Source organism: Stenella coeruleoalba (assembly GCF_951394435.1).
Source record: "Stenella coeruleoalba genome assembly, chromosome: 10".
Classification (NCBI taxonomy): Eukaryota; Metazoa; Chordata; class Mammalia; order Artiodactyla; family Delphinidae; genus Stenella; species Stenella coeruleoalba.
In genome coordinates, this window is record NC_137156.1 from 91311940 (window position 1) to 91330408 (window position 18469).

Below are 18469 nucleotides of genomic sequence, written 5' to 3' on the forward strand. Positions count from 1 at the left end.
ACTGCGCCACCAGGGAGGCCCTCGCTTGCCTTTTTTACATCTCATTATAGGCATTCTAATGCTTTAAAAATGTTCCTTTCTCATATTGAAGCGCTTCTGGAATGCCCTTAAAGTGCCCCACCCCATTTTTCATTAATTTTAACTTGGTTTAAAACAGTGCTTTCCAGTCTTTGAACATTTGAATTGACTAGGGATGTTAAAAAAAAAAAAAAAGCAGTGACAGAGACCCTCACACCCAGATTCTGGTTTAATTCATCTGAAGTGGGAGTTAAGGGAGAGATATTTCTAAAATTCACCGCATGTGTTTCCTGTATGTAACTCAGGTTGAGGAATTTTGATTGGGAAGAGTTTCTCAAGATGTGATCCACAGTTCATTGGGGATTTTTATGAATCTTTGAGATCATGCAAGCTCTTAGCATATTAATACACATTTTGTTCCTCATGTGAAATAATGAATTTTTCAATTTCAAACTTTCTGTGTATCTGGCTAGTACTGGCATCAATTTCATTAATGATGCGGTTTGTCTGGTGTTGGTTAGCAAGTTGGGAACCTGACCTACTGACTGAAATTACTGTTTTAAAGTATCTGAAAGTCAGGGGACATGTAGAATGTTGGAGTTGAGAGTTTGTTATCCTAAGTCTACCTCCCCATTTTATGGATGAGGAAATTGAGGTCCAGAGGGATGAGACATACGGCCCAGCTTCATAAGCTGCTCAGGTGGGGAGCAGGGACTATGAACTTGAGGCTCTTAGCTCTTGTCAGGTGCTCCTTTTGTTTTACCCCTTGCTTTCTGGAAGAAGCCTTGTGAAATAACACAGGACTTGAGGTTTTACTTGTTCTTTCTGGGCCAGGTCCTAAAAATTCCATTTGTTATTTAAGCCCCAGTGCTAAGTTCTAATTACCATTCAGAAATTACTTTACAGTGAACAGATGTGTGTTATTTTCTGGGGAAAAAAAAAGCGGTAATGATCTACACCTGTACTTTCAGCAGTGTTTCTCCACTGAGAAGTAGCAATCAGCATTAATGGATAAGCTCAAGTTACGGAGGCCTCAAATTTAGCTGATGTGCAGTGCGATGTAAGGGTTTCTGTTGCCAACAGATCAAATGTTCTCCAGGCTCCCATCAGCTTTCCCAATAGCCAGTCACCAAATTCTGCTGTCCCCCTGAAAAGCAGGTTTTGTTTTTGGACAGTTAAGTGGTCCATTGGTGAAATGAGACAGCATCTTTCTCATAGGAAATAACTTTTTCCTCCCAGGGAAATTAACAAAATAGCAAAGTGAATCAATTGAGGGTGTATTTTTGTTGTTCTGAGTTTCTTACATTGTACACATCTAAGATTACAGAAGGTGGGATGAGGTGAGCAACAAACTATATGAATGGCGTTAAAAAAATTTTTTTGGTGGAATGGGCTCATCGGCATGCTGCATTCCTTATTGTGTTCAGAAATGAGGGTAGAAAATACTAGAAGCCTTATTTCTTATTATGATTCATTACATCATGTTATCTGGTGGAATATTATGTTTAACTCTCATTTTATAGTTACAAATTTTGCACACTTACACCCTGGGCTTAAGTGGTGTCCACTATTCAAAGATAGGACTGATTTTTTTAAATGTATATTTGCTCAAGGTTTGCTCTTAGAGATAAGGTGGGTAATATGGCTTAAATAGTCCTGAGTGTGGAAATTTGGTTCAATGCAGCTTAAGCTGGGGATACGAGTACAAATACTTCATTTGAAGTCTTCCTATTTCTACATCCCCAAATAATCTAGCACTTCAGATCAATTGGTGTTTTATTCCCCTGAATTTGGACAGTTGATGTGTAGATTATAGTGATGAATCTTAAATGGTGTCTTCCTGGTAGTCAACCATGATCAGACAATTGATAAGATTTACATTTGTTTAGTATTGAGCTTTTATAAATGTCCGTCACTCTTTTCCTTGAAAGGGATAATGCTAGCCCCTCCCCCCATCTTTCCTTTTTCCTTTCAAAAATTAGTAATGGTAGTAAGACAGACGATGTCTCAGACCGAAGGAGAGGGAAATTACGCATGACTGAATTTTGACATTATGAGGTGATAATACAGAACGAATCTTCCTAACGTGAAATTTGATAACACAACATTTTTCACAAAGTCAGAAAAAGAGCATAGAGTCCATGAAAACCATCACATAAAATCAGCCATAATGATCATGTGAGGGCTATCAAAGCCTTAGGTAGGAGAGCGTTTCTACCTGAGTAGGGGCTTAGGCTGCATTCCAGGAAGTACATAATAAATGTCAGTGTACATACTCTGCAGTGCTGTTAAATGTAATCTGAGAATCGTACTTAATAGAAATTTAAAATAGTGGTGTTCAGTAGAAAAGAGGAAGCTCTGCAAGAAAAATATTTTCTGCCATGTTAATTGTTAAACATGTTATAAATATTCTAAAGATAAATAATATTATAGAAGACAGTACTAATCCATAGCCGTGTATCCTTAACCACCTTTGAAAACAGTTGAATGTTTTACTATTTAGATCCATTTGAATTATAGATATAATTGAATCCTTAAAGTACAGATATAAATGAAGCCCCTCACCCCAGTCTCCTCCTTCCCACCTCTTCAGAGGTATTACATATCCTGAAGTAAGTGTTTCCTTCCTATTCAAGTATTTATACTTTTATACACATCTATTTAACTAAATATATGTGTGTGTATATGTATATATTTATATACACACACTGTTTTGTGTTAAAACTTAATTTAAAAACATGATACAGTGTATATCCTTGGGCTAATGGGTTTCTTTTTCCCTATATTTAATATGATCAACATTGATAATGTTCATTTATTTTAAATGTAATATAATAGTCTTAGTGTGTGACTGGATCATGATGTCTGTCTGTTCTCATGTGGGCATTTCAGTTTCAAACATTTCTACTTTCACTGTGGCAATGAATTTCCTGGTACATACATCCTCCTGATGTAAACGTTTCTCTGGGGACATCCCCCCACAGATGTTGAATCATTGAGTTGTACGGTATGTGTGTCAGTTTTACTGGATACGTTGGTGAATTGCTTCCTGAAGCGGTTGTACCAGTTTACATTCACACCAAGTGCTGACGAGCTCGCTTACTTTGACTATAGTTGATGTTACGCCCTGAGTGGCTTCAGTCCCCATACCCTTCTTACCACAAAGCCACGGCCTTTTGAAACCCTTGCAGCCTCAGCCTCGTCTCCTTTTCTTGAATAGACCTTGCCCTTCCATAGCAGATTTGAGGGAGCTACAACCCACTGCCCTGTAGCTCATGGGTGGATTGTGCTTGCTGCTAGTCTGGCCTTTGCTTTGTGAGTTATTTCAAATAATGAGACTTTTCTTTTATACGAAATATGCTTGGACACACATTCTGAAAAGTAGAACACTCTGCTCTGTCTCAAAGCTTATTCCTTTAGGATCCAACATTAAATGTAGGATTTGGACTTTATCTAACTTCTTAAAGTTTCTTTTCCAAGGATTGAAGTTCATCCCCTGAAATTTAGTTTGCTTCTTTGGGACGTTGATGGTACTGGGCTTTTTTGTGGCATGATTCTTGGTCCCCATGCTTCAGCAGCCCCTCTTATCTTCTTTTGGGCTTCCTTCCTGTCTGTAGTATAAGAAGGTTGCTCTTTATTTATTGTCATAACTTTCAGGCTCCTTCTCTTGGCACCTTCCTGGCCTGGAGGGCTGATCTAGTTCCAAACAATCTGTTTTCCGGTATGGACTCTGCCACTGATACCATTTAAGAAACAGATTGATTGCTGTCATTTCTGGAAGTGATTTCATGCTGTCTGCTCTAATCTTTTGTAAAAACTGTCAATTGTTTGGTACCTATTTTTTCCCCCTTGAGTATGTTTTGAAGGTCATAATCATTACCAGAACTACCAGATATTTCAATATCTTCTTTACCGTGTGAACATCATCTCCACAGATGTGACTAATACCTATATTCTGATCACCTAGCAGTAAATGACTGCTTTTAGCTCAAATATATCAGAAAACCAAAGCCCTAAGAATAGCATTATAAAGGGAAAGCAACGCTCAAAAAAGAGAATTTTTTTTCTTGATTTCACAAGTCAAATACATGTGTTCATTTTAGAAATTCTGTAAAATATAGCAGTGCATAAAGAAAACAAAAGGTTTTTCATGGAACCATAATTAACTTTGTGTAGCAATCCAGATGTAAAGTTGAACATGTATGTATTAATTGAAAAAATTTGAGTGTATACGAGATGTTGGGTACACAAAGAAAGTGGTAAATAAATTAAATATAGATCTACCATTCATGGAGCTTAAAGTCTACAGGGGGAGATGGTAACAGACAAATAACTAAATATGTAAAAGCAAATAGAGAAAAATAGTGTAAAAGTAAGAAAGAGGTACAGTGATAGCAATGTTGTGACTGAAAGGGAAGGAAGAGTGGGTTACATAGACTGAGTTACACGGGTAGAGACTAATTAGTGTGATGGGGAAAGCCAGTTTTTTTTTTTTTTTTTTTTTTTTTTTTTTTGCGGTACGCGGGCCTCTCACTGTTGTGGCCTTTCCTGTTGCGGAGCACAGGCTCCGGACGCACAGGCTCAGCGGCCATGGCTCACGGGCCCAGCCACTCCGCAGCATGTGGGATCTTCCCGGACCGGGGCACGAACCCGTGTCCCCTGCATCGGCAAGCGGACTCTCAACCACTGCGCCACCAGGGAAGCCCGCCAGTGTTTTTTTTGAAGAAAACGTTTCAGCTGAGTTTCACAGGATACGAAAAGCTGGCATGCAGAGATCAAAGAGGATGAGATTACAGGGAGCCAGAGCTGCAGGTTCAGAGTGTATAGAGATGTGAAAGAGGTTGGCGTGTAGCTAAAGTTAGGAAGAGACACCATCAATTTAACCACAGCTTTCTAAGGAGGAGTCAAGGGGAGATAAGAACACAATAATTGAAATGTACAACCCAATTTAAGGATCTAACCAGTTTCAGGTAAATAGAAAGTTTATAGAAGTGCATTTTGGAATCAGATAGTATGGTATGTTTCTATTTTTTAAAGAAATTGGGAACAGGTACACATCTTGTAACTTTCTTTCAAAATATAAGTCTAATAATAGCTGTTTTTCGATACATGCCCAAGCCCGGATGTGTAGAAAATAAGTAATTTGTAAATTGGTTTAAATATTTGGTGGCATATAACTGTAAAAATTCCATTACCACTAATTCTTTACCTTGTATATTTTTCTGAAACACATGCTTATTGTATTAAACCAAAGGGATCCTTTCCCCTGATGTAAAGGCAGAGTAAAGGGTTACATATAACCAAGGAGGATTGGTCCCAATCCACCATTCTTCTCCCCCGTATTTTCCTATCAGGAATGAGGTCCTTCCATTTCTCATCATGCTAGGAGTGGCTTATCAGCTGGTCCTATAGCAATTCCAATTTTGCTTATCAGTTATGACCAAGATGTGTCATCGTGTTTTCTATGTATAGGGGTTTGTAGGAAGCTGTGCTGACATGTGGGATGTGAGAGCATCTGTTAAAGTGAATGCTAGAGTTGAAGGCGTTAAGTGTTTAAAGACGTGATGAGGCTTTGGGCTCAGCTGTCCCCTAGGTTTACCCAGTGCTTGCAGATACTAATATTCATCACATTTCCAGGAGGCAGATCTGATCTTCCATAAATGCCTGGATGCACAGAAATGGTGAGTTGTTGCAGTGCTAATTTTCATATGTCTAGCTTGATGTTAACAGTAAACCCTGAAGGAAGAGAGTTGGTGATTTATATTTGAAGCATTTCCTTACTTGGGACAATCATCTGTCTTGGCTATAGTTAAATACCTTTTGTAGGGCTCCAAAAATAAACATATATGTCTAAGATATTTTTGAGTTTTTGTATCCCAGTTACAGAAAAATATCTCTGGAAATGCATATGAAACAGAGAATCTCTCAGTGAATTGAACTTTACTTCCTTTATTTAAATTTTCTTTGCTCTTGTATGCCTTTACCAACTGTTACTGAAAAATGTTATTTGGCTTGGCTTTGCCACGATCTACTATTTGGGTTATAGTGGATTTTCTAAAGTGCATTATTTTCCTATTTATTATTTAGATGTCCCCAGTTATCAATTGAAATGTCTATTAAACTTCTTCTCCTAGAGCTTTGAAGTCATTTCTCTCTATCTTTTAAGGTACACTCTCTTGGAATATTCCTTAATTTTGGCCCGTATCAACAATAAAAGGTAATACAAAATAATGACTTTGTTTTAATTATGGCAGGGTAATTTATAACAGCTTTGTTTATTTACTTATAACTCATAATCATTACTCACATTTGAGACTGTCTTTAGCATTATTTTTATGGTTTTAAGCTGGATCTTATGCCATCTTTTATCGGAGAATATTTGATAGCTTTTTTCAGAATTATAGACCTTGACGTTAAAGGAATTGGCTTTGCCAAATTCATACCATGCTTCTATTTATTTCCCTATGACAACTTTCTTCTTGCATCTAATTTGTTTTAGGTTCTCTTTCCATTTCCTTTCCATCTACTAGGAGGATATTCTTTTCACCATGTTCAGGACACAAGTTTAAATAAGTTGATCAGTATTTCACTAGTTGATTTTGGGTAAATACAAGTACTCATCTCTTTTTTCTCTGTTGTCACTCATAGTGTTTCCTGCATCTGGTATGCTATTGTTTTAGCTCAAGCTGCCATAACAAAATACCATATTCTGGGTTGCTTAAGCAGACATTTATTTGTCACAACTACGGAGGCTGGGAAGTCAAAGATTAAGGTGCTAGGAGATTGGGTTTCTGGTGAGAGCCTTCTTCTTGGCTTGCAGATGGCCACCTGTTCCCTGTGTTCTCACATGTTGAAGAGAGCTAGCACTGGTCTGTGTTTGTCTGTGTCTCTAGTCTTACAAGGACACTAATCCCATGATGGAAGCCCTACCCACATGACTTCATGTAAACCTAATTACCTTCCAAAGGACCCACCTCCAAATACCATGAAATGGGGGATTAGGGCTTCACCATATGAATTTGGGGGGATGCAAACAGTCATAACAACTATCTTTCTCTTGTGTTAGGTTCCTTTACTTCCACCCAAATCCTACTCTAAAAGTAACCCTCAAATCACACCTTCTTGGGTTTGATATTTCCATTTGGAATTACTGTGAAAACTTACCTCCATCTGCCACTATTATGTATATAGGTGAGGATGTTTTTGTTTTCCCACTATGACAACAACTACTAGATGGCATGTCATTTTTGTAAGCTGCAAGGCATCTACCTTCTCCATAATACATATTTAGGAATACTGAATGTAAATAATTAGGAAGCTTCTTAATCAAGCCATTGATCTTGAAATTACTGGCCTTCAAATATTTGTATTTGCCAAAAACAAGCGTTGATGAAGGAAAAAATTGGAACCTTCATACACTGCTGGTGGAATTGTAAAATAAGGTAGCTTATTTGGAAAACGGTTTGGCTGTCCCTCAGTGTTAAACATAAGGTTATCATTTGACCCAGAAATTCCCTTCCTAGATATATACCCAAGAGAAATGAGAACATAAAGCCACACTGTTCATAGAAACATTAGTCGTGAGAGTGAAAAACTGGAGTCATCCTAAATGTTCATCAGCTGATGCACAGATAAACAAGTACTGAATATCCATATGATGAAAAGTTATTTGGAAATAAAAACAAATGAAGTACTGATAATGCTACAACATGGATGAATCTTGCAAACATTATGCTACGTAAAAGAAGGCATGTATTGTATGATTCCATTTATATGAAATTTCCAGAATAGGCGTATTCATAAAGACAAAAAATAGATTGGTAGTTGCCAGGGGCTAGGAGCAGGAGAAATTGGGAATGATTTTGAATGGAAATATGGGAGTGAATTTATATAGTTTCTTTTGTAGGAGGATGAAAATATTCTGGAACTAGGTGATGGTGATTTTCCAACCCTTGGAAAATGTTAAAAAACTACTGATTGTATATGTATAAATATATAAATAAAACCTTCATATCTTCCAGGGTAATGAACAGAAACCTGACTGAGCCAGAGTCAGGCTTTCTGCAAAACTTTATATATCAACAATTGCCGGCCTTAAACAAATAACGTTTCTGTAAAGAATGCTGAACTGAGGTGTGTGGGATTTTGAAGACAGATTTTTTTTTTACTCTGTTACCTTCTTTGCCGTGCAAAAGCTGGAGTTACCACTGTCACATTGGTGCACGATGTTTATTCTTTTGTTTAATCCTTGAAAGCTACTTAGGGACTTCTAATCCATTCTAAAGGAATCTGACAGAACCCACCATGATGACTCAGGTATAGCATGGGGAGTCACACTGCCTGAGGTTTAATACAGACTGTTTATCCTTTTTATACCCTATCTTTCATTCTCTGGATGCAGATTTTGGCTCCCGCCCTTGCTGCAAAACCAGGTTGTGTTCTGCCTCAGGGATTTTTGCTTTCTGCCCTAAGATTTCTCTACTATGAGGAGTTAATAACTCCTGAGAACCTTGACCAATAGGGGATGAACAACCAGTAAATAGATATTGCCCTGGTCGGTATTTTGAGTGGAAAACTTTGAAGTTCATTTCACACTGTACCACAGTGGGACTGACTCCTGCTTGACCACGATGGTAACCAATTTAACTACAAACCCTGGGATTAGCTTGCTATCCTTCCTTTTTCCACACCTGGCTATCGTTGTGCCCACCTACAAGTTAGCCCTTCAGTTTCCCGGATGTCTCCTAAAACAAAACAGCTCGCCTATAACCTTGTGTCATGTCTGTTGCAGGAGCTCTCAAGCTATGACACATTGTCTGGCACTTAGAACTTCTAGGATCCTAGATGAGTTAAATAATGTCTGTAACTCAGTTACTTCTTCTACATGAAACAATAATAGTGGCCTCCTGTGTAGGAAAGAGTTAGGATAGGAGTCTCAGGTCTGATATACTAAGAGGAATGCATGTGAGATTGGCCCTTGGCTGACATCTGAGATCTTGGCTGGTACTAATATAATTTTTTTAATTGACAAGAGTTGATCACTATGCCTAGACTGTCTGTACAAATAATGTGGTGTATGCTCAACACCTGCTGTCTTTGAGTCGTATGGAATTTTGGTAATTCTAGCAGAGTGCACCTATGTGACCAGCCCTCTTACAAACGGAATAAACAGTGCCCACACTGAGTCCCTAATCAGCTTGCCTGGACAGAAATATTCCACCCGTGTTGATGCATTTTCATTGCTAGGAAAGTATACACTCTCTGTGACCACCCAATGGGAGGAAGGACATGTAAGGAAACTTGCATATGGATTACTCCAGACTCTGCCTGTGGTTTTTATTATTTTTTTTATCATCCAACTTTGTATTCCTACTACATCATTGTAATAAATCTTAGACATAAGTGCAACTTAGATGCTGAGTCCTGTGAATCTTTCTAGCAAGTCTTTGATTTTAGAAGTAGTCTTGGGGACCCTGACACAGCTGCTGTGGTTAGTTTGAAGATTAAATGACATGTGAAAGATTTTAGCACAATGTTTCTAACATCGTAAGTGTACTGTGTATCTTAAGATTTACTCAAGTGCCTGCTGTCATTCAGTATGTGGTAGCAATTAGTTTGGGGATCCCAGGTGAATCAGATTGACTGAGTGTGTAGGTCATATCAGAGTCTCAAGAGATAAAGGGGTAGATACACATTAGAGGTGGTGGAGTTGAAATTTAGCTTCATAATGCCTGATGCAATTGCTTTAAAACTCCAGTCCTTCTCTCCCGTCTTTTGCACAGCCAATAGGAAACACAGAATACTAGCTAATGACTTTTCTACTTGTGCCAACACAGACCTCCTCTCCAAACGCTCCATTTAAAGCCATTGACCTGGACTTTTTCTTTACTTCATTGATCTGACACCATTTCCCATTTGCAGTGACCTTCCCTTTTGGTCAGATGCCCACTTCTGACCACTCATCATGAATTGGCTCACACCCTCTCTCTAGGAAGTGATCACAGAGTGCTGGAGTCTTGTGGGTCTCTCCTTTCAGGGAACAGAGCGCTGTAGCTTAAAATCATGGATGTGAGCATGAATATCTATGTTCTGCACTATGGCTTTGTCTGTAATTGTAAGACTTCGTGCAAGTTACTTAGATTTCCCGAGGCTCTGCTTGGTAGTCTGTAATACCAAGATAGCAGTTTTTTTTTAACTTGCTGGTCTACAGTGGGATGGAGGCACAGAATGAGTTACTGTACTGGTGAGAACACTGTATAGACGCTAAAGCACTGCACCCATGTTTGCATTTTGGGTTCTTACTTCCTTTTTGTATAGTTTTATGTTGCCATCATTTCACTTTCTTATACTTTGTTTCTCTAAATAGATTGTAAGCTCCTTGATAGTTCGGGCTGTCTCTTTTGTGTATTGACATTCTCTATGGTAGTTAGCAAAGTGGTGTGCTGCTAAATGGGGCCCAGTTAAGAATCTTGTCAAGTTTGGGACTTCCCTCATGGCGCAGTGGTTAAGAATGTGCCTGCCAGTGCAGGGGACACGGGTTCGATCCCTGGTCTGGGAAGAGCCCACGTGCCGCGGAGCAGCTAAGCCCATGCACCGCAACTGCAGAGCCTGCACTCTAAAGCCTGCGAGCCACAACTAGTGAGCCCACGTGCTGCAACTATGAAAGCCTGTGGGCCTAGAGCCTGTGCTCCGCAATAAGAGAAGCCACCACAAGGAGAAGCCTGCGCACTGCAGCAAAGAGTAGTCCCCGCTCACCGCAACTACAGAAAGCCTCTGCGCAGCAATGAAGACTCAGTGCAGCCATAAATAAATAAATAAATAAAAATTAAAAAAGAATCTTGTCAAGTTTATTGATGAGGACCTTGGAGTTTGGAGACAGTAGGTCATAGGGGTGTTTAGAAGAAAAGAAAACACTGGATTGAGGGTAACCACTTTATGTAGCAGGAGCTAATTAAGTGGCCGAGTCTCTACTGCTGGTTAAAGGCTTCTTCATTATTAGGTGCTTTAGAAGTAAGTGCCCTGTTGCCCTGTAATTTTGTTTCATTAATTATGTCAGACATGGGTGGTATTTGAGGCAAACAACCCTTAGATTGCCTTTTCACCTGTATCATTGGCAAACATTTATCATTGATGGGGCTATTAAGTTCTTATGATTTTTTTTCTCATAGAGATCTAAAAAGAGCTGTGTAGTAATCACCTATCAAAGTGCAAATATTATAAAGAAATGGTAATAGAGTATTATTCAATAATACTCTTTTAGCCATTGCTTTATTTAACATTTACATAGTTTTTTTTCTGTTTTTTTTTGTGTGTGTGTGGTACGCGGGCCTCTCACTGCCATGGCCTCTCCCGTCGCGGAGCACAGGCTCTGGACACGCAGGCTCAGCGGCCATGGCTCACGGGCCCAGCCGCTCCGCGGCATGTGGGATCTTCCCAGACCGGGGCATGAACCCGTGTCCCCTGCATTGGCAGGCGGACTCTCAACCACTGCGCCACCAGGGAAGCCCTACATAGTTCTTTGTGTCGGATAATATGATAAAAATTTTATGCATATTAAGTTAATCCTTCTAACATTCAGTGGTGGCTATGATTTTTTTTTTTTTCCATTTTACAGAGAAACTCAGGAATACAATAAGTGAATTATTTACGATCACACGGATAGATAAATGGCTGAGCTTACAAAACTGGTCAGTCTGGCTCTGTAGCATGTGGTCTTAATCGGTACTTTATGCTGCCTTCTGTTATTATCTGTGTACTTAACTATCTGTAGATATGTGCATCCATAGTAACGTGGATGTTGTGTTAATTGTTTGGGGGCTGATGTGATGCCATGTCTCAGAAAACAAAACAGAGACCTATTCTGAGGATTTACAAACGTTTCTGACTTACTTATCTTTGCATCCCTAACATTTTTACTTTTCATTCTAATTAGGTTCAACAAGGTAAATAAATTGGTGGATTATAAGATAATGATAGATTAGGAATGCTTGGTAAATCTCTTTAAACTCTAAGTTAAATGTCACAAGAGCAACTATTATGAACCTCAACAGCATGTCGTTTGGTGCCATAGTCGGTTTGCTTGATTGTCTCAGTGTAACGCCTGATATTCACGGTCTTTTGTTCATTTTACATATAATCCAGCATTAAAAGCATAAGAAATAAAGGGATAAAAAGTCGATGCCCCGCTTAACTTATTCAACTAAATTATTATGCCTTCACCTTTTGACCAAATCAAATTCATCTCCTCTCTCCCTGTCCTTCTGCCCGTTTTAATACTACAGCACAGATTTAATGGATTAGGAGTGAGTAATAAGAACACGAAGAGTGGCCAGCATGATTAAGAATTTCTTGGTGGTGTAATTCCATTATAATTAACATTGTGTAACTGGAGAAATATGGTGTTTGCACATCTTGCTGGCAGATGTTTTTAAGTCAGTGGCAGAAAGGAGATTATTAGTAAATGAAGACCTATTTATTGAAATTGTTTTTGCATCTTGTATTGTTGGATTTATTTGTTTGTTTCACAAACCACAGTTAATTTAGTAAGGAAAATAAGCAATACGTTTAACAAGCACTGGAAATAAATTTGTTTGCAGTGCTTTGAAGTACCATAGTTGAACTTTTTACATTAGAGAGAAAATACTACTAAAAGATCTATAAAGTGGAAGGTGATTAAATAGTGAAAACAGAGTATTTTCTTCCCCAAAAATGTTCAGCAGAATTTAAAGTAAATGAAAATAACATGGTTTTGTATGTAGAGAAATTTTCAATTTGTTACAAGTGATTTTTTCCAAAAACTCTTTGGCCAATTAAATATATAATCAATTTACATAAGGTTGGATCAGAGTCTTCTGGCCAAGGGGTTGGCAATTTATGGCCCATTGATCCAGTCTAGTTCTCCACTTCTTTGTGTGTCTTCCACATACTAAGCATGCTTTTTAAAAATATTTGTAGATGGTTGGAAAAAAAATCAAAAGAATAGTAATTCATGATATGTGAAAACTATGACATTCAAATGTCAGTGTCCATCAATAAAGTTTTATTGGCACACAGCCACACTCGTGTGTATATATTGTCCATACTGATTTCATGTTACAACAGCAGAGTTGAGTAGTTCTGATACAGATTTTATGACCTGCAAAGCTGAAAATATTTATCATCTAGCTCTTTACAGAAAAGTTTGCAGACCCCTGCCCTAGCCAATAAAGAAAATAAAACATCAGTAGTAGTAATAAGACTGATTTCTAATAGCACTGTAATTTCAATACAAATATCTCCATTTTACAGATCAAGACACTGAGGCTCTGATTTTTAAGTCATTGACTTGGTTACAATTGTGTTTTGAGGGCCGTCTTGAACTATAACAACTTGTAATATATATAAATGCCTACAATTTTGATCTATTTAAAAAATATTTTAAGTCTTTTGAAAATGGGGTTATGTGTTCTCATTTAATTGAGTTATTAAATACAATTTCGTTGATTGATTTAAAAGCAGTCATTCCAGTGTATGGAACTTTGGACATGCCGTATTAACTTGTAGCTATCTACAAAAGGGAGGTTGGTATTCTGTTTTCATAGTAGATGGTAGAATCACTTTTCTGTGTCATTGTGGATCCTGCTTTATATAAAAATGATTACAAGTTGGTGCACCTTTTATTTTGAGAACTTTAATACAGTGGTCTTGGGGAATTGGCCCCCAAGGCCTTTCTGTGGAAATCCTTGCTGCTCACTCATTCATTTATTGCAGAAAAAAATAAATTGTCAAAGATGATGGCTGTTCATGGTAAGAGCTTACTTAGCTAGGTTTATGAAAGCAGGCAAGAAGTTATTGATGTTTTCCATCATTGATTTCTCACCTCCCTTGCTGAACTAGAGGGTCACAATAAATGATTGTTGCATTAGACTGTGATGATGATCAGTTTTCTGTGTTATTAAAAAATGGCTTAAGAGGTCTATTTAATAGGGTACTTAGGCTAACTTTAAGCCTGGTAGAAGAGGTTTTCTCAAGAGTTTCCTGAAATTCAGTGTTGAAAGACTTATTACATGAAACACAGTAAGGTAAACTGCATTTTAGTTGGCAAAATCCCTTAGGCTTATTGAATGGACCTTCTGAGAATTCAGGTTGTCATTACGCAGTGCTAAATATCAGAATAACAGCTGAAATTCATATAGTTACCTGGATTCTTAAAAATATCCATTCTTACAGACTTCCTTAGATACAGCTGGTAGATGATAATCTATATAATGCCTTGAGGGCTGAGCCTGTGTCTTACAGTATCTTCAGTATCAAGAACAGTAACTAAATAATAGTAAATATTATTATTTTAGCTAACCTTTACTGAATACTATGTGCCAGCAATTGAGCTATTTTTATTTTTATTTTTTTTACAAATAATACTTAATTAACTGTCTAAAAACCTTCTGCTCTTAATAATTTATTCCAATAATACAGGGTTTACAGGGCCATATAAAACACTCGGGGTGGCTGAAATTAACACTCAGGTATCTCTGACTCCAAAGCTTGATCTTTCTCATGCTGTGGTTGTAGGGCATTCTCCAAATGTTTGATGAGTGAATGCATGGGTGTGTGAAAGAGTCAGTTGTTATCAGCAATACATCATCATGGTTTCTTTACTCTTAATTCTAGTACTGTGATCATAGTTATTAAGCTTTTTCAGAGATCCACACTCGATTCACTTGCTTTGAAAAAGAATCCTTATGGAACAGTCTAACTTACGACTTAGGGATCAGCTGCCTCTGTCATACACAGCAGTGTGACTGGAAGCAAAGGTGTGGTATTTCTGCTGCGACTTAGGTGGACTGCAAAGGATCAGTTGTTAAGTATGTCATTTGTTGAGCTAAAACTAAATGTTAATACCCCTTCAAGGACCATAATGAGTATGACTTGACGAGTTATCTTATATACATATCTCAAATGATTTGCACAGCAGTGCTCATGGCTAGAAAGACAGGTATTTTATACGTAAGACAAGGGACTCAGGGGATTTGAGTGATTTGCCCAGGTAACCCAGGTGGAAACTCAAGTCTTCTGACTGCAACACCATGTTGGCTAGGGCCTTGTTTTTACGGGGAAGAGCTGGACTCAAATAAAACCCAAGCAGTTTTCCCACGCCTAGATAAGATTGTACAGATACATGGGTTCTTCCCTTTTAGAGACCGACTTAGTTACTGGAACCATCAAAACACAAGTGCACACAAAGGAACTTGTGGCGTATACATATGTCATAGATACTAATGCTTTAGTTCTGTACTGTCCAATGGAAATATACTGTGAGCCAAAAATATAATTTCAATTTTCTGGAACTCACATTAAAAAGTACAATGAAACAGGTGGAAATTTATTAAATATATTGTGTTCAAAATATTATATCAACCTGTACCAGTATTAAAACAATTAGGAATAAGATACTTTACACTCATTTTTTACACTATCTTTTCATTTCTTATTAGCTACTTTACAAGCACTCAGTAGCCACATCTGGCTAGTGGTACCATATTGGATAGCACAGCTCTAAACACTAGGATAGTAAGACCCAGCTTTCCTGCTTGGGTATGGAAAAGCTCTGAGAAAAGGAAGGGAAGAAGTTTTCCTAATTTATTCTTCTACATCCCCCATATTTTGTTATTCACATGGTCTCCTTTATGTTTAGATTTAAATGTCTTTTCATATTTTTAACCTAACTGGCTAGTCATCTCACTGTTTGATATTCACTCATCGGATACAGAGTTTCTATTCTCAAGAGTTCTCTGAGGAGGCAGTATATCTGTGCAAGGAAATAGATAAGCATGACTCCAGTGATTGGAACAAAATTAGAAGATTCCTGAGGAAAAATTGCTTCTATAATTTAACAAATGCACCTCAGCAACATCCAAGGCTCATGAGAAGCAAATTGGTTATTTTGGGTTAATGTCGGAATGAATACGCTTTTAGTTCACATTTTTTCTCTCTTTGTCATTTAGCTAAAATGAATGGTTGATAATGGTTAGAACATCATTTAGCTACAGAAAGAAGAGAAAAACCCAGAAAATATTTAAGCTACTCTTCAAATCATTCAAACAATTATATCCTAATAAAATAATGGTAATTTTGATCCAGATTACAAGGTTTTTGTGTTTTTCCCTAATCTTTTAGACATTTATTAATTCAGTATAAAACAGTCCTATGGAATTAACACATGATTATACGCAAATTATACTTTTCTGTAAAGAAATTTCCCCAGTTGACAGGGCTTACCAGAGAGCATTTAAATACCATGTTCTAGATGTAGGTATGTGTAGTACACACATTTGCTTTTTTTAACCTTAATGAATATGAGGCTGTCCTCTACTTCTCTGAAATTTTGTAGTATGTCAAAAAATGACTTGTATTACCATCTAATAATAATTACATGAACATCATCATCTAATAATAATTACGTGAACAACTAAGTTTTATCAGTGCTTACCATTAATACCAGTAAAATGCAAATTTTGTTCTGTATACTTTATATGAATTATTTCATTCATCTTAACAATAACCCTATCAGGTAGCCATTACAACCAGGAAGAAGTGCTCCAATGACCATATATTCCTAGACTTTATATTTCTAGAGGAGGCATTTCTGAGTCAAAAAAAAAAAAAAAGTTTGCTTCTTATAGATACTGGTAAATAATTCTCCACAGAATTTGTACCAATGGATCCACCCACTAAAAATGTATGTGAATGTCTGTTATACCACACACTTATCAACACAGTGTAAAACTTTTGATCTTTGCCAATTTGATAGATGGAAAATATGAAGTTTGAAAAAGTTTTGTTTCCATTGGTGTTTTCTATTATAATTGAGATCATACCCTTTCCATAGCTCTTATCACACCCTGTATCTCAAAACAGCATTGCCAGGGCATCAACAAGTCTTAAGTGAGACAACCTTGGGGGTGGAAAGTCATGAGAAAAATTGAATTGAGAAAGAGATACAGGAGCTTTTTGACCTTGGCAGATAGATTCTACTTTTATGAAATGCCTATTCGCCTTTCTGAGGTGGTTTGAGCCCTTTAGATACCAATCTGTGTTCTCACTAAGAAATTGTTAATTTCACCTAATTGCACCAGTTAGGAGCATTCAAATCATCGAAGCATAGCTGATAACTCTGGCCACTATCATTATATTTTTAAAATAATGGGGGTCAGATTGAACTGTTTTGAGATATGACAGTTATTACACGTATACCCACAGAAACCCCAAAGGGATGCTAAGAATTGATGGGCTTTTATTTTTACATACCAGATTCTTAACTGATCCAGGACTTAAATCTGCTGTAGACTCCTCACTCAAAAAAGTCGTAAGAATATTGAGCATTTCATTGTTAGTAGACAGCTTTCTGTACTAGAAACATACTTCGTACCTTCACCTTGTGTCCTGGCCTCTACATAACCTTTTAAGTGGTCAATTAAAAAGCTTTTGCCTCCTTTTTTTTTTTTCTTTCTTTCAGTCTTGTGATATATTCTGCATTCTCCCTCATGGTTATGTGCACTATCATATAGATAGCCTTTCTGAAAGAGGCAGATACAATTCAGTATGTAGTACTTGATTTTGCATAATACCGCTTAACTTAAGCATTATCTGCAGTGATTGAGGACAGGTGTGGGCAGCGTGGGAAATGAAATCCGTTGAGAATCTTCAGATCATTTTTCTGGGTGCTTATTTCAGTGTTCTCTCTAATAAACCTTTTAGCAAAGCAGCAGTATGATAGAATCATCCTGGATATCACAGTTATTATCTCTTGCAGAGATTTCAAGGTCATCTAGCTCACCCCTGTAATTTTGTAGATGAAGAAGCTCATTAGAGAAATGACTTTTCCAAGAAATTATTGGAAACGTCTGTCCAAACTCCTTGGTTTGAGCCTAGTGAGTTCTCCTTTCTCAAAATTATCCATGCCCTGTTTGAACAAGAAGTGAATGTGCAACAGAAGAAGAAAAGCAAACAAGGACAGTTACCTGGAAAATATACCTGATGTAATTAGTGTTGGCAGTTTTTCCTCCCCACTCCTGTTATTCCATATGATTTCTTGCTCATTTAGGCATGTAACATGTTTTCTTTATTTTCAGATGATAATTGGCCAGGTAGCTTTTAGATTTTGAAATGACGACCTACTTTTTGGCAAGAGAATCGGGAATAGATATTTATTAAAAGGTCATTATTGCATCTAGCAGACATTAACAAACTTCATCAAGTTGTTGAGTTTCTCTGCTTACCACATTTTTGTACAAAACTACTTATAGAAGTGACTTTATTCTGGACACTGGACCAAGAAGTCGTTGACAGGGATTCATGCTGATATATCTGATAGGAACATTTATTAAATGCCCTCTTATGGAGCTGACAAGACTGGGTATAGCACCTAGAGTTAGGAGGAAGTAAAATTACTTTCTTTAGCATGAGACAGGTG

The 18469-nt window shown here is 37.5% G+C and overlaps 1 protein-coding gene across 16 annotated transcripts in view; it reads left to right on the top strand.

The window, feature by feature from the left end:
• The window catches only part of CNTN4 (contactin 4), a 958186-nt gene that overhangs the window by 121514 nt on the left and 818203 nt on the right, over positions 1–18469 (top strand). For 6 of the 16 annotated variants that reach the window (XM_079933645.1, XM_079933652.1, XM_079933654.1 and 3 more), the window contains exons 3-5: positions 5656–5699; positions 6185–6235; positions 11633–11705. The exons of 6 other annotated variants lie outside the window; for them this stretch is intronic. The gene's annotated coding sequence lies outside the window, so the exon portion shown is untranslated. Of the gene's footprint in view, positions 1–5655; positions 5700–6184; positions 6236–10634; positions 11740–18469 lie in introns of those variants that run through there. 4 more of the 16 variants (XM_079933660.1, XM_079933658.1, XM_079933659.1 and 1 more) reach the window with 4 other exon arrangements.